The sequence below is a fragment of the Melospiza melodia genome, chromosome Z (genome assembly GCF_035770615.1).
Source record: "Melospiza melodia melodia isolate bMelMel2 chromosome Z, bMelMel2.pri, whole genome shotgun sequence".
Classification (NCBI taxonomy): domain Eukaryota; kingdom Metazoa; phylum Chordata; class Aves; order Passeriformes; family Passerellidae; genus Melospiza; species Melospiza melodia.
In genome coordinates this window covers 55,966,264-55,983,003 of record NC_086226.1, presented here as the reverse complement: position 1 = coordinate 55,983,003, position 16,740 = coordinate 55,966,264, and the positions used below count along the sequence as shown (strand labels likewise).

The 16,740-nt window shown below is 40.6% G+C and overlaps 1 protein-coding gene across 6 annotated transcripts in view; it reads right to left on the bottom strand.

Annotated features, from left to right (window-relative positions):
- AOPEP (aminopeptidase O (putative)) overlaps positions 1-16,740 on the bottom strand; it is a 175,532-nt gene that overhangs the window by 76,518 nt on the left and 82,274 nt on the right. The window lies entirely within an intron of this gene.

Below are 16,740 nucleotides of genomic sequence, written 5' to 3'. Positions count from 1 at the left end.
ACTTTCTCAGACATCAGAAAAAGATAATTTAAAGGGGAATAAAGAGGATCATTTATAGGGGGAAAAAAGGACAATAGTTTAAATTAGGAGATTGGTTTACTTGTAAATGAATAATACATTTTCTCACAATAATCTGTGTGACCTGAAAATTGTTTCAGCAGGAAAAATGTGACTTCTAATCTTCTGTTAAAAAAGAAAATACAGAAAAGTATTTTATTTGGTAGCTCACTGGATGATTAAATATTGCTTGAAATGTTTGACTGGGAAAAAATTGCAAGGATTTTAAAACACTACTGCTACCAGGACTTTGCAGACAGACTAAGGAGGCAGTGGGTTACATCTGAAAATGACAAGATGGCTGGTACATTCACATTGCAAGAGTACCACAGCACCACATAAAAATTACTGAAAAAGAAATCCAGCCCAAAACGTGCTCCTGTTAGAATGGCAGGTTCTCCAACTGATTCTGTGCAGTCTTCATGCATACAGCTTTATCCACTGAATTGAAAAATCAAGTTTTTCTGACATTATCAATTTTTTAGGAAAGATGCTAATTTATATTGATATCATAAATCTAAAAGTTGTAAATCTAAGTGTGCTGGTATAAACACAGATCAGCATGCTGTGTCTGGTATTTTTCAATGTAACATCCCTCCAGAGAAATTCCATCAAGTCAAACTTGCTCCTCCTGAAGCTATCTCTACCTCTAAGAGACAAAAACCTGTTGAAACAATAACTTTGAGGATGTACTTTCAGTACACTGCAACATGATTTAATATATTGTGTCAGGAATATTTTTTTAAAGTGGTTATGCAAATATTTCCTTCATATACACATTGGCAACTCTGCTTTGTGAAGAGAGTTCCTTGGTACAGATGAGTCACTGTGACCACTTATTTAGTTGCATGATCAGATCCATAATCTGATAAAGAAAATATCTCTGACCACATGACTACGAGATCTCTAAATAATAAGCTTATTACTTGTTACTAAATAATCTCATATAACATGTAAAATAAATAATTCATGTATCAGATTATATCATCTAGAATATGATAATATTTTCAGGGTGTGTTAAAATGCTCTTTTTTAAAAAATTTTGCTCCTTTTTCACCAGGCGCTCTCACTACTACGCAGATGTCTCAAGCAAGTTAGAGAGGCAATGTCCCATGCCTCACTAGTATGGGAACAGAGTCTCTGCTACTGGCAGCAAGCACCTCTCAGCTCAAGAGAGAATACACACCATGAGGTAAGCTGTGGTTTTACCTGAATTACCTCAGAGAGGACATGAGGAAGTGGGATGGAAAGCCCACCTCTGCACTAGTAGCACAGGTATGTGAGTTGAAAGGAAGTAGCACAGGAAGTTCTTCAGGGATAAATGCCACTCCAGTTTCCAATGGGCAAATCCTCCCTCAGACAGAATAGGAGGGCTGGTGTTACTTGTGGACCTCTTGAAGGGACATCAGTTTATATTTACAATGAGAGCCATGACCAGGACTAGAGGGGCCCTGACTCCAGCCAGCTAGTGGAAAGGGACAGTCATATCTGTTGGACTGTGAGGATCCCATTCCCTGGCACATCAGACACGCAAGGGTATAAAGCTTTAGTTGACACCAGGGCACAATGTACCCTCATGTCATTGAGATTCGTCGGGGTAGCATCCATCTCTTGTTTCTGGGTTGACAAGGGAATCCCAATACCTGACTGCACTGGAAGCTGGAGTGAGCCTGGCTGGGAATGAATGGCAAAACACCCCACTGTGACTAGCCCAGAACCTGCATGGATCCTTGGCATAGATTACCTCAGGAGATGGTTTTTCAAGGACCCAAAAGGTTATGGTTAGGCTTTTGGAATAGCTGCTATGGAGACAGAGGGAATTAGACAGCTGAATACCTTGCCTAGTCTCAGAGGACCCTTCTGCTGTGGGGCTGCTGAGGGTCAAAGAACAACAGGTACTGATCGCTACCACATCACTGCACTGCCAGCAAAACTGCACAGCTGGGACTCTGCGTCCCCAGCCATGAGGTGATTTGTGAGATGGAGACCCAGGGAGTGGCCAGCCAGCCTTGCTCACCCTTTAACAGCCCTGTATGGCCAGTGTGTAGGTCCAGTGGAGAATGGAAACTGACAGTGGACTGTCAGGGCCTGAATGAAGCCACTCCACCTCTGAGCGCTGCTGTGCTGGATGTGCTGGAACTTCAGTGTGGACTGGAGTCCAAAGCAGCAAAGTGGTGACACCATTGACACCTCTGCATTTCTCCATTCCTTTAGCAGCAGAGGTTTAGTCAGGCCACCGTTTCCTTTCAGCTGGAGGGCTGCGCACTTGGAATCAACTGCCCCAGGGGCGGAAACACAGCCCCACCATTTGCCATGGATCGATCCAGACTGCACTGGAAAAGGATGAGGCTCCAGAACACTTGGAGTACATTGATGGCATCGCAGTATGGGGCAGCACAGCAGAGGAAGTTTTTGAGAAAGGGGCAAAGATAATCCAAATCCTCTTGAAGGTTAGTTTTGCTATAAAGCAAAGTCAGGTCAAGGGATCTGCACAGAAAATTCAGTAATTAGGAGTGAAATGGCAAGATGTACATCATTAGAGTCCAACAGACATGGTTAGCAAAGCAGCAGCTATGTCTCTGTCCTGGGTAACCCAAAATGTTACTGCATTCCATACCTGTCTGTGCCAAAAAACTATTACTATCTCTATAGGATCCTGTGGCTGGCAAACAGAATGACAGGGCAGAAGCTAGGGTTGTCCCAGGACGTTTAAAAGTCACGGCACTCAGGCAGAATCTCACTTTTGCCTGTCTCTGGCTGCTTAGCTTGCTCTTGGCTTTTTCTTGCCTCTACTTGCAACAGTAGCAAGTCAAGCAGCTTCATTTCACAATCAAAACCTGTTTCCGAGGGAATTTTGCAACACCTGCCTTCAGGCCCAGAGGAGCAGAGCAGCCCCGTTCTGTGCAGCCACCACAGCCCACCAGCAGTGTCTGGCTGAGGCAAAAAGTGGTGAGTGAGAGGCGCCCCAGCCAGCTGTACTGCCATCTGTGCCAACAGCAAGGCCAAGGCCCCCATGAGTTCTACCCCCTAGCCGAGTCCCAGCTGCCAGAGTTTGCCGGCTGCACTTGCCAACAGAGCTGCTGCCTGCTCTCCAAGGTGGGGAGCGTGGCCACCATATGCCCTCTGTTTCCCTACAGCGGTTGCCCATGCTGTTTTGGGGAAGGGGATAGGCCACCATTTTGAGATTCTCTTTGTTGCCGGGGAGTCCATGAGATTTCACCAACTTTGTAACTACCCAACTTGTGACTATTACTGTTATTTTTTATCCGTTATTTCATTTTTTTAGTAAACTATTATTTTTTTCACTTGTAACAACTATTCGTATTTGTTTCTCCTTATTGGTGGAAAGGGGTTGAATAAAACTACCTCATTTTAGAGTGTCCCCCTTAAACTGTCTTAAACCAAGACAGTTGTCACTGACTAGCAAAAAGGAAACACATAGTCATTCCTAGGTGCTGAAGGTTTTTGGAAGATGCATATTCCTGATTACAGACAGATTGTAAACCCTCTCTATCATGTGATGCAGAAGAAAAAATAATTTTAAGTGGACAACAATGAGCTTTTGAACCCATCGCCCAAGGATCTTGGAACTAATCACTAACTGTCCTGAAGACAAACATTTCAGACCCTCATCATTGGAGCAGGAAAAGGTGAAGTGCTGAGGAGCTCCCACAATATAGGCAGCTACCTGAAAATGAAAAGCCATACATTTTCTTCACTGACAGCTCCTGCATATTGTAGGGATACATTGAAAACGGAAAGCAGCTATGGAGCCCTGTGCACAGTCGCAGAAGCAATTGAGTGACAAAGTGGATCAAGTCACGTTGCAGAGCTGAAAACTGCCTAGCTGGCTTTAGATATTGCTGAATGAGAGATGACTACACTGACTTGTGGATGGTGTCAGATGCTCTGTGGAGGTGGCTGCAAGGATGAAAAAAGACCATTTGGGATCACAGAGACAAACCCACCTGAGCTGCTGAACTGTGGCAAGATGTCACTGCCTGGATAGAGAAATTGGCTGTAGAAGTTCATAATGAGATGTACATGAGATGCACAACTCATGTGCCCAAGAGTTGGGCTGCTGAAGAACATCACAACAATGGACAGGTGGATTGAGCTGCCAAGATTAAAATGTCTCAGGAGGAGCTGGACTGGCACCATAAGGGTGAATTATTTCTGACTTGGTGGGCCCATGATGCCCCATCAGGGAAGAGAGGCAACACCCAGATGGGCTTGTGATGAAGGGATGGGCTCTTTATCCCAGGTTGTCCATAACTGTGAAATGTGCTGGGATCAAGCAGGCCAAGAAAAACCTCTGTGGTACGGTAGACAGTGGTCAAAGCAGAAATAAGGGGAGGCCTTACCTCACACTCCTGCAGGCCTGCCAAGGCAAGTGCTATGTGCTCTTGGAAACAACCACTGGATGGCTGGAGAAGTATCCTGTGCCTTGCACTGCCAGGAACACCACCCTGGGCCTTGGAAAGCAAGTCCTGTGGTGACCTGGCACCCCCGAGAGAACTGAGTCAGACAAGGGGACTCATTTCCAAAACAACCTCCTGGACAACCAGGCCAAGGAACGCAGTATCAAGCAGCTGTATCATGTTCCCTATCACTCACCAGCCTCTGGGAAGATTGAACCGTGCAGTTAAAAACCACATTGAAATCAAGGGGGCCTTCAGCCACTGGGCCCTACGTTTAGCTAAGGCCACCTTGTTTAATTAACACACCAGGCTCTGCCAGTGGGGCTGTCCCTGCCCTATCAAAACCTCCATGTACTGGAGAAAGGGATAAAGTCCCCATAATTCATACAAGAAAAGTGTTAGGGAATGCAGTTTGGATTAGTCCTGCCTCAAGCAAAGGCAAACCCATCCTTGGGATTATTTTTGCTCAAGGACCTGAGTGCACTTGGTGAGTAATGCAGAGGGAGCAGGAAACATGATGTGTACCTCAAGGGGATTTGATTTTGGGGTGAGGAGAATGTGTAATATTGAATTGTATAATATTGGTTGCTGAATGACACTGCCAGTGTACGCCAGAACTAGCATGGACAATGAGTATGGACTGCTCCAGCAGCCATGAGCTCCTGATGCAGACTGCAACCCCAACAGTACACCAGCTCTCCTGCCCTGGAAGACATCTAGGATGGATAGAACCCACAATTATGGACTAAATGAACTCAATAGACAACTTGGAGAGATGGGTCTTGACTACAGAAATCATACCTGTGCTTGTGTATGTGTATGTAGTTCGAAGGTATAGGATCTGGGTGTGATATAAATGGTAAAGAATAATGGGTAGATAATGTCCTAGTTTCAGCCAAGAGTTAATTTTTTGCAGTAGCTGGGAAAGTGTGTAGCTAAGGCCTGGATATTACTTCATAGAACCTCACTTGTTTGTTGAATTTCTTGTTGAAGAAATAAAATACACCTTCCAGAGGTATTGAAATTTGAGTTTTACTGATCCATTGAAGTAGTCAAAAATACTTCTGACAGCTTTACTAATGAAACATATTCAAAACAAAAGTTCTCTAGTGCTCTGGCCATGATATGCTGCTTACCCAAATGTTAAGGACAATTAACCATAAACTGAACCATAACATATACTAGCTCTGTCAGCCAATAGACTTCTCAAACCTATCTTTTCTCTGGACATTCTCATTTTAGCATTTAAATTCCTCTTTGGCCTTAGAAGGGAGTAGACAGAATATATAAAGCATTCCTTCTTTATGGAGATGGAATAAGTTTTAGAAAAATCACCTATTTCTCATGATTAAAGAGGGTGATCAATATTTCTGTCTTCAGTCTGATTCTAAAGCATAGTTAAGTCAAAAGGAGATAAGGAAGGTACTGTAAACTGAGAAATATCTCAACATTGCTCCTACTGACTTTGTGGAATACAATGAACTGATGGAGATGGAATGAAGACTGTTACACAAACTTATTTACCATCTGCTCTCAAGAAATATTCAGTAGCCAGCATTTCTGCAGAGTGTCTGAAAAAAAGCATAGGGCTCAAAAGCAAGAACTTCCATCCTCAAGTCTTGCCAGATAGAAACACAGAAATGCAGCAGCATTTGAACTCTCAGGATCACTTTGAGTTTCTGACTGAATCATTAGACCTGAATGTACAGTTTTTAGGTCAGCACACAGAGGGCTGCATGGATTTCACATACAGAATATGTATTGCAATACATCTTCCCCACATATTCACTCCTTCCAGTCACATACAAAATTTTGTAAAAGCCTGGGGTAAATTTCCAGGAAGTAAAATGTGTGTTCTTTTAAAAATCACAGACCACTCTGGAGGGTATATAGCAACTTGTCCCTGTCAATAAGATTTCTACCTCAATTTCAGGCCCAATTCTTTATCGTTCTGAACTAAAAAGATGTCCAATGTTGTTTCCTAGAGTAGCATTTTACTTCTTGTCATTTCATAGCCTGGTTCCAATTCACTCAAATTACTTATAACCAACTTGAAGCTGGAGAGGTTTCAGATATCTCAAAAGCTATTCTTTCCTAATTATACACTAATACAGAAAAAATTTCTGGCAAGGTAGCATGAAAAATATTTTAAACCTTTATGGTTTGTTTCCTGACTGAGTAAAAAAAACAATGAACAAGCTAAAAATTAATTGGTGCTAACTTCTGTGCTTTTCTTAAGATGTTTTTACAAGCAGTAATTAAAACTTATGTTTATTGCTATGCAGTTGTGTCCTTATTAGGCAAGTCTAAGTTCAGTATTTCTGTGTAAAAGAGGGCCTGTCCTCCCTCTGTTTGCTATGTTTCCACCTCCTGTGTACGTAGGTGGGAGAGTGGGAACTTGGGAATGTGAACTTGGTCCAGCATTGATCAGTCAGGCAGCAGACTGTTATTGTTCTTTAGATACCAAACATAACTCCTTTCTAGAATGGATAAGCTCAGTCATTCTGCACATAACACAGCTTTTGTGTTCAGCAGTGCAGTTAATAGGAAAAGGGAATGAAAATGACTGCCTGAGATTTATTAAACTTAAGAGAGATTCTAATGAACAAACACATGGAATCCAGTCCACTATTATTTCAGAAATTGAACATTTGTTTCAAATGCACTTCAACTTCTTGAAATTGTGCAGATTTACTACCCTACTACAAGTACTTTACCTCTGAGCTGCATGACACTGAAAGGTAGTCAAAGTAAAACAGGACACTTGTGAAAATCTGGCTTGTAAATGGAGAGGCAAGCCAGTGTTTCAGAAGGTCATTAAACTAAAACCAGTAAAGCATCTTTCTCATCCTTAATGTAGACTCAGGGTTCCAGCTGATAATCTCAAAAGCATTTTTTTCTTAATTATTCAATTAATGGAGACTCCTAAAATTCTGTTTAAAACTTCAGTTTTAGAAATTAGAACAACAGAGGCACTAAAATTTTATGGCCAATGTTTTCTAATCTAAATTTTAAAAATAACTATATACATTCAGCCTAGACACCAAGTTACTCAGTGCTATGTGAGAATCTCACCCGAAGCAGCATGTTACCCAGTTTTAAAATGTGATCACACAATACTGTGTAGCAATGCTACTTGGATCTTGAATGTCTTCGGTTTTCTCTAAATCAGCAATCATATGCAATACAAAAGAAACCTACATCAAAACTTCTAAAATTATAGCAAGACTAAACCACGCCTGATCTTGAAGAGCTCTGTAATAAATTTGGGTCCTTACTGACCTTTAATGATGCATTTTTTAATATAAGGGATTTTCTTGAACTTCTTGAACTACTCTAGAAACTAAAATAAACCACTGTTGTGTCTCATTTAGCACATCTTAGGAGCAATTTATAGGAATGGCTAAGTAAATTACAATGCCATTTTATGCTGATGACCTTCTTTAGATCAACTCAGAATCTATTTAAATAATAACTGACCTTAGAACTTTTTTGATAGCTTGTTACAAACAAAATACCAAATTCTCTGTATACTATGATCTATCTAGAAGAATTTTCAGGTGGATAGTCTTTACCTAAAGCATTTTTGAAAGAGTCAAGACCATAAAGACGAAGTCTCTCTTGATTTATCGTCATACAACTTTTATGTATCCTGTAGTACAATACACATGGTTTGATTAGATTTTAATATTTTTCTAAATCCCTTCTTCTAAGAAAATGAGATGCAGTCTTGTCAGTATAACTAATAATTTCAGAAAAGCCTCAGCACTGGTGATTCATATTCCACAACTTTCTTACTGTGCTTGTTATCATTACAGAAGACATTAAATAATTTATATTATTACATTTTTACACCCAATTACATTTTTAAGAACTTTAGAAAGATCATTTCATCTTCCAATCTGCAACCTTGCTAACATAAAAAAAAGAAAAACAAACAAACCAATTTTCTTGAGGGGAAGTGCCTATTATTCAAAGTGTGGTTTCCATGTACAAGAATAAGCATATATCTTAAGGTAGCTGCTATGCTTTCTTCAAATTATAATTCAACCATCAGTTACATTTTCTTACATTTTCTGCATTCTTACAAAATATACACAAAAATATCTATCTTCAGGTAAAAAATTAACTAAGGAGTAAGCCTCAAACTTCATTATTTAAACAGCAATATTTTGTTCTTGGGACTAATATTTAACACCAGTTTTGAAAGTAATCTAACAGATTCACTACTAAACTCTATTAAGTACTGAAGAAAATGATACCCCTTTCCTGTTTTTTCTCTAAATCATTTATGTTTGAGTGAGATTTTTGTCCTTAACAGATCATTCTCACTGCCAATGCCTACTAATTTACTGTATCTCAACAAAAAATGCTCATTTCACTTGTGTACTTGGTTCCAATGTTGCCATCTACCAATATGTATTTGTCATGTACCTCAAGAAAAAAATTTGCAAGAAAAAGTATAACAAACAACAAGAAGAAATAGCAAGTGTTTAAAATCCATATCTTTAACTTACATTCTGATCCAGTAACAATGATTTTAGTGCAAGAAAAATGTTCGGGTACCCTCTGTAAAACCTGTGTGAAGATGTGCTAAAGATAATTCAGGAGTTTAGTAAGACCATTCTTTTAAAAAATATTTCAGTGTGGTTGGTTTGTTAGTTATTGACCATAACTCTTAACCTGTGAAGCATTTTCCTGTAGAGCTATCCCTTCACCTGTACTTTTGTCTTAGTAAAAGGAAACAGGAAATCTATAAAGCTTGTTACTGGGGCAAAAGCCAGGGCCCTTCTTAACAACATGTTGCTTTATCACAAATCGTATTAAGTACTTGAACTGCTGCTGTAACATCCTCCAAAAATTTGTCAAACCACAGAAGTACTCTACTTGCATTGATTTAGAAACCTTCAAAAATTACATTTCAGTTCAAATTTTTAAACAGTTTTGCTCTGAGTTTCCTTTGCAATCCATTTCTTCTTCAAATAGGACAATCATGGAATCACAGAATGGTGTGGATTGAAAAGGACCTTAAAGACTATATAGTCCTAACTCACCTGCCATAGTGGCACGTTCCACTAGATCAGGTTGCTCAAATCCAAGAGTTAACCATTTACAAACAAAACCAGAAATACTATTAATAATAATATTCACCACCAGAAGATCTCTTTTGACTGTGTATTTTCAGACATGTTGGTGATTTACAAATAAGTCCATTATTATGTATATGGACATTAAACTACTGTTTTATCACAGCCACGAAAAGCAGTGCAGATAGGAGAAAAGAACTGGCAAAAAATAAGTGGCAAAATTTTTATTGCTGTAACTACTGGAAGCTGTACTCCAGTGCCCGTTAGAAAACATGGCATAGTAGTCTCGCAAGATACACTAAGAGTTGTACATACTCTGAAATACCTGTTGGCAATTCCAACCTTAATCAGGAAATACTGGTGGAACAGTGGATGACAAATAAACTTTACTGGGAGGATAAAATAACAAAAGAGACTAAGAGAAGGATACAGGATTGCTATAGCTTCTTTCAATTTTTTGTAATTGTGAGGTGATGTTTGGGGTGTTTATCCTAAAACTGGAAGCTATTTGATCACATGACATAAGGAAAATCATGCGTAAACAACCTTAATACTTTCAGGACAACTGCCTGGATGGATGAGGGAAGAGTGGTGTTGTCTACCTGGATTTCAGCAAGGCTTTAGACACCATCAGCCATAACAACCTCACCAGCAAGCTCAGGAAGTACAGACTACGTCAGTGGGCAGTGAGGTGGACTGAGAACTGGCTGAATGGCAGATCGCAGAGGGTTGTGTTTGTTGTCACAGTCTAGTTGGGAGCCTGTCACTAGGGGTGTCCCCCAAGGGTCAACACTGGGCCCAGTGCTGTTCAACTGGTTCATCAGTGACTCAGACAAGGGACAGAGGCCTCCTCAGCAGGTCACTGAGTGCACAAAGCTGGGAGCAGTGGCCAGTACCCCAGAGTGCTGTGCAACCCTTCAGAAGGGCCTGGACAAGGTAAAGAGATGGGCAGAGATGAACCATCTGATAGTAAAGGCAAATTCAGGGTCTGCAAATTCAAGTGTTATTGCACCTGGGAAGGAATAACCCCAGATGATTAACCAGCTGGAAAGCATCTCTGAGGAGAAGAACCTGGGGGTCCTGGACAAGCTGTGAGCCAGCAGTGTGTCCTGCTGGCCATGAAGGCCAATGGTGGTGTGGGCTGGATCAGTAAGAACATTGCCAGAAAGTCAGGGGAGGTGATCCTGCCCCTCTACTCAGCCCTGGTGAGGCACATCTGGAGTGCTGTGTCCAGTTCTGGGCTCCTCAGGGCAAGAGAGACATGGAGGTCCTGGAGTGGGTCCAGAGAAAGGTTAAGAAGGTGGGTAGGGAACTGGAACATCTCACTTATGAGGAAAGGCTGAGGGAGCCTCCAGAAAAGATGACTGAGAGAGGACCTCATCAATGTCTATGTGTATCTGAAGCGAGGGTGCCAGGAGGATGGATCCAGCTCTCCTTGGTGGTGCTGAGCAATAGCAGAAGAGGCAATAGGTAGAAACTGATGCACAGGAAGTTCCATCTGAACACGAGGAAGAAATTTACTGTGTGGGTGACCAAACACTGGAACAGGCTGCCCAGAAAGGTTGTGGAGTCTCCTTCACTGGAGACATTCAAGAACTGCCTGGATGCAATCTTGTGGAGTGTGCTCTAGGTCGACCCTGCTTGAGCTGGGAGGTTGGACCAGATGACCCCCTGTGGTCCCTTTCAACCTGACTCATTAGGTGATATTGAGACTTGTACACCACAATGTAGGATATATTGGAAACTAAAAATCATGAAGGAGGAGGCCACCCACTCTACTTTTTTTTTTCCCCTTTGTTTTTTTGAACTGGAGAGTGAATGTGGAGAAGATGTTTTTTATTACACAAGATACCAGCTGAAATACACAGGCAAGAAAGAAACAATATTGGAAATTTACCAGTAAATAATAGCGTACCACTTCAAAAGCAAAAGCACAAGTGATTTAAACTGGAATGAGTTAAATACATTTAGAAGTTCATGCAATGCAGAGACTACCTGATGTTTATTGATCTACTTGTCAAACAGTGTACAATAGAGTTCAAAAAGGAGGAAAGACTTAAAGCTTATTTTTAAAAGGTTAATTATGTAGGGTAGAATAAAAAAACCAGGTAATAGTAACTGGGCAATATAAGACAAAGACAGGTTTGTGCAGAGCTGAGAAAATCTTCCTAAAGAGGCATATAGCCTTTTAGCCTTAAATTCTAATTAAACACTGCAAATGCTGAAAGAAACAATAGAAAAGTACTTAGGAAAGCAAATCATCATAAGCAGGCATGAAGTGGACTTCAATGATTTCATAGGTGTTTTCCAGTTGTAAAGCTATTTGGTTCTTCTGATTCTACTCCTTGCCAGCTTAACTCATTGTCTAAAGTTAGTGGTATTAACTCACTACTATTTGCATGGGATGAAAAGTTGCCATTATCCCCCAGTGAGTCAGTGCTGACACAGAAGCACACACTGAAGGTTGCATAATTTGGTAAAAGGTATTTTCAACCACACAATATGCTTCACCTTATTTAACACTACCACGATGCATCCCCAGGAAAAAGCCCTCATGAAAGCTTGTATTTGAGAACTGCTTTCTTTTAATGTTTTATATTCTTTATTGTTTTGTGTGTGACAAAACCCTGCTCAGCAGGCCTGAAACCAACCATTGTGCAGGGGCACTCTTCTGTGTAAGAAAGAATTGGCCAGCTTGTAACCACACTTTCTTTTTCATAACATTAATCTTTAATGCTTTAGAAAATAACAAATTGAAAATGTTAGGTAGTATGCAGAATTACTTTTTCATGGCAGCAAGCCAAATTCCGTTTTTATTTATTCATATGACCCCCTTACATCAATTTATTCTTGATTACTGCTGGTATATACCTGAGCCTGGAAACTGGTATATACCTGAGCCTGGAAACTAGCCCAGATAACTTTTCCAAGAGTGAAACAGTAATAGAAACTGAAACATATTAAAGTTTCAATATTTTTAAGCTGCAAGTATAAAGAAGCATTTGTGTATATCTATATAATCTATATCTATAAATCTGCAGTTCCCTGGACAGAGTTGGAGAGAGAGTTTGGAATAACAAATGTAACAAAGCACAAGTAAGGGAGTAGAGGATCTTCAGTTAGACAGATGGCATGACTTATGACTGTAAAGAATACAAAATGTAAAGAATGTAAGATTCCTGTACTGCAAGGAAGATGGTGAAATTGCTTCAGCAGTCTGGGGAGTGTAAAGTATTTACCCTTGTGCATACCTTTTGCATAACTTTTTGTACCCTTACAGTGTCCCTAAGCTAGACACTGTTGTGAAGATAGTGAACTAAGGGGTGGGCTAAGAACTCTGGTTATCAGTGACCGTTTGGTTACTGAATTTTAAAGAGTACCAGTTGCATACAGGGGATAGATTTAAATATAAACACAGAAGAGAATTATTGACACCACCTTGATAGCTACTGCTATAAATGAACCATTTGAAGTGAATTTTCTTTATACTCAGTGAATAACATGAATTTCCCGTCCAAAATCCACCAAAGCATGGAAATAAAACCACAGAAACACCACAGCAAGTATAAAATACAAAAATTTTTGTATGAGAGAGATATAAAGCAACCATGTTGGGACTTAAGAATAGCATGATGCACATTTCCCGATTTCATCACAAAGTATAGTCTTTCCAGTAAGGAGGTTTCCTCTGCAAATGCAGTGAAGTCTAAGTATTTGTAATTTTAAAAGTCATGTAATTTCTCAGAGTAGGGGCTGCAGTATTAAGAGTGTTGTGCTCTAGGACTCCAGAACCAGTATAACAAGGATTATAAGCAGAAAGGTGTTGAATCTTGTGTGTAGGTTGTAGGATGCTGCTTCTATGCCTTTGGGACATCTTTGAAGCAGATATCCAACAGCTGCTTTTCATTTCCTTCAGTACTGAAAGAAGGTAGTCAGTTTTAGTGGGTACCCCTGTCGCATGACTGTGCCCAAAGGAGCTGACAAAAACCTTCCTGTGAACACACCCTAGTCCACTCACCTAAACCATGTGAGAGAGACTAAATTCTGTGCCATTCCTGGACTGCTATTTAGAATGCCATTCATCTGTAGTTCATGTGCATGTAATTTATAATGTAATTCATCTGCATGTAAGTTGTGTTCTTATGTGCCTTCATATAGATTCATCAAATAAGCCAGGCTATTAGTTTGCTGAAATAATCTAAATACTTTTAAAGGTCCTGTAAACCACACAGGTAGATCTACAATATTTACAGTTCTGTAATGAGTAATTATAGTCATACTTACACTGTAGCTACTAACATATTGAGAGCTACTAAGCAACCTCTACAGTCTGGATTTCAGGAATAAAGGCTCCTCTAATGATTTAATAAAGCAAAAAGGAAATAAGGTTTCCTATTCACTGAATGACAACTCCAGTTCTTCCAATAAAATGGAAGTTGGTTCCCATAAGAACCTGGCAAATGATGAAGACAACAAGTATAAATCATCTTATAAAGGGCAAAAAAGAGGATCCTAGGAACTACTGACTTGTCAGCTTCATGTCTGCGACTGGGAAGATCATGGGGGACAGGGAGATGATTTGAGACACCCAGCAGGACCTCACCAAGGGCAAGTCCTGCCTGACCAACTCAGTGGCCTTCTCTAGTTCCACCAATGGACAAGGTGAAGGTTACAGATGTAATTTATCTGTACTTCTGTAAAGCCTTTGACACAACATCCTTCTGTCTAAATTGGAGAGGGAGCAAATCAATGGGTGGACTATTAGATGGATAAGAAAGTGATTGGCCAGTTGCATCCAGAGGGTAGTGGTCAATGGCTCAGAGTCTGAATGGAGATCAGTGACAAGTGGGGTCCCTCAGGGGTCAGTATTAGGACCTGTGTTATTTAATATCTTCATTAATGACACAGACACAAGGATCAAGTGCACACCAGCAAATTTGTGGATGACGCCAAACTGAGTGGTGCTGTTGACACACCTGAAGGACGGGATGCCATCCAGAGGGACCTGGATAAGCTCAAGAACTGGGCCCATGTGAATCTCCTGAGATTTTGCAAGACCAAGCTCCAGGTGCTGCACGTGGGTCGGGGCAATCCCCAGTACCAGCACAGGCTGGGGATGTGCAGATGCAGAGCAGCCCTGCCCAGAAGGACTTGGGGGTGCTGGTGGGAAAGAGGCTGGACATGACCCAGCCATGGGCACTCCCAGCCCACAGAGCCAAACGTGTCCTGGGCTGCATCCAGAGCAGCGTGGGCAGCAGGGGAGGGAGGGGATTCTGCCCCTCTGTTCTGCTCTGCTCTGGGGAGACCCCACCTGGAACCTGCATCCAGCTCTGGGGTCCAGCACAGGGAGGACGTGGACCTGTGGAGTGAGTCCAGCGGAGGATCACCAAGATTATTAGAGGGACGGAGCGCCTCTCCTGTGAAGAAAGGCTGAGAGAGCTGGGTTTGTCCAGCCTGGAAAAGAGAAAGGGTGACCTAATTTCAGCCTTCCGGTATGTGAAAGGAGCCTACAAGAAAAATGGAAAAATGCATTTTACAGAGTATGTAGTGATGGACAAGGGGGAATGGATTCAAACTGAGACTGTAGTTTTAGATCAGATATGAGGAGGAAGTTTTTTACTATGAGAGTGGTGAGGTGGTGAGGCACTGGAACAGGTTTCCCAGAAATTTACAATTTTATTATCAACAATATTATTGGGGGGGCGGGGGGAGAGAGAGAGAGAGAGAGAGAGAGAGAGAGAAGAGGTCAGCATCAGCGGGCTGCTGCTCAGAAGTAGAATACAAAATCAGCAAAATTTGTGTTGACATCTTTTATACAGAACAACCAAATTACAAAGGATATCTCTGAAGTCATTAAAGAAAATTTAAAACAACTTACAAATCTGCTGGGTTTGGAAATATTTTTGATACATGCCTTGTTTACACAAGCAACAGATATTTGCAGGGTATAATGAAACTACTTACTATTCATTCTGAGCAACTTGTGCTACTCAGGAGAACAGTTTGCTTTGCACATTAGTCAAAACCATTTCCAGTTCTTTAATCTGCTCCTATCTTCCTAGTTTGTGATTTTAAGTTGATTGCCAGACATTAATAAAGCACATCCTCAAAAAGATACGTGTAGATAAAATGCAAGAAAAGTCTTACATTTCAGGAGCCAGTTCAGCCTCTTACAGGTACAGCTATGCAACATCAATCTCTTCCATATGCTTGAATCAGCTGTTTGACAATGTGTGCCATTTTTTTACCAAAAATAAAACCTTGGTTGAACACAGAATTAAAATCAAGGTCCTCTTCTAGGAAATGACTGAGCATCAAGATGCATGATGATACTATCCCTTCCTTTCCTCTCTTCTAATTAAAGTTATCTTTATTTTCAATAACTTTACAACAAAAAACAAACTCTGCCTTGATTTTACAGCATATTGAAATAGTCTCAAAGCATGTTGATCTCAGAGTACATCTTTCCCAAAAGCCTTCTACAGCATACAGGGATCAGTGGACACCGCACATCTCTCAAGCTGTCAAGGGAAGAGCTCAACTACAGTGTGTGGGTGCAGATCAGGTTCTCTGAGCACTGTCAGAGCTCTCCAGTTTTGTCCATTCTACCTGCAAACATGCTCACTCAGTCATGCTGCCTAAGTATCTGCACTTTTGCACGTGGAAACCAGAACACAAGCATCCTAGGGGTGCCTGCTTAGGGGAAATCAGTTAGAAACCGAGTCCTGAGAGTATGCTAAAAATTACTTTGTAAAAAATTGGGGTTTATGAAGATTAATGTACAGATACCACTTTTTATCTTATCCCAGTTTTAGTCCAAAATGAATAATCAGACACTTTCACATACCACAGACGCAACTAAGCATTTTCAGTTCACAGAACTTAAAACATTAAAAAACCTCTTAGCATTAAAAGCAGAAAACAAAGCTTAGTCTCAATGCTGGAACACCAATAATAGATGTTATCTATGCAGCAGATTTATAAGCAAGTTACAAAATACACAAGTTATCAAAGTACAAATAATTTAACATTTAATTACTGCTGTCAGTAATGCTTTCAAGTAATTCATAGTCCAACAACTGTGAACAATGGACCTTGCATTTAGTAGGCTCCATCATTATACTATAAAGTATACTTATCATATGACTACAATATTGATTTACAGGATAAATTTT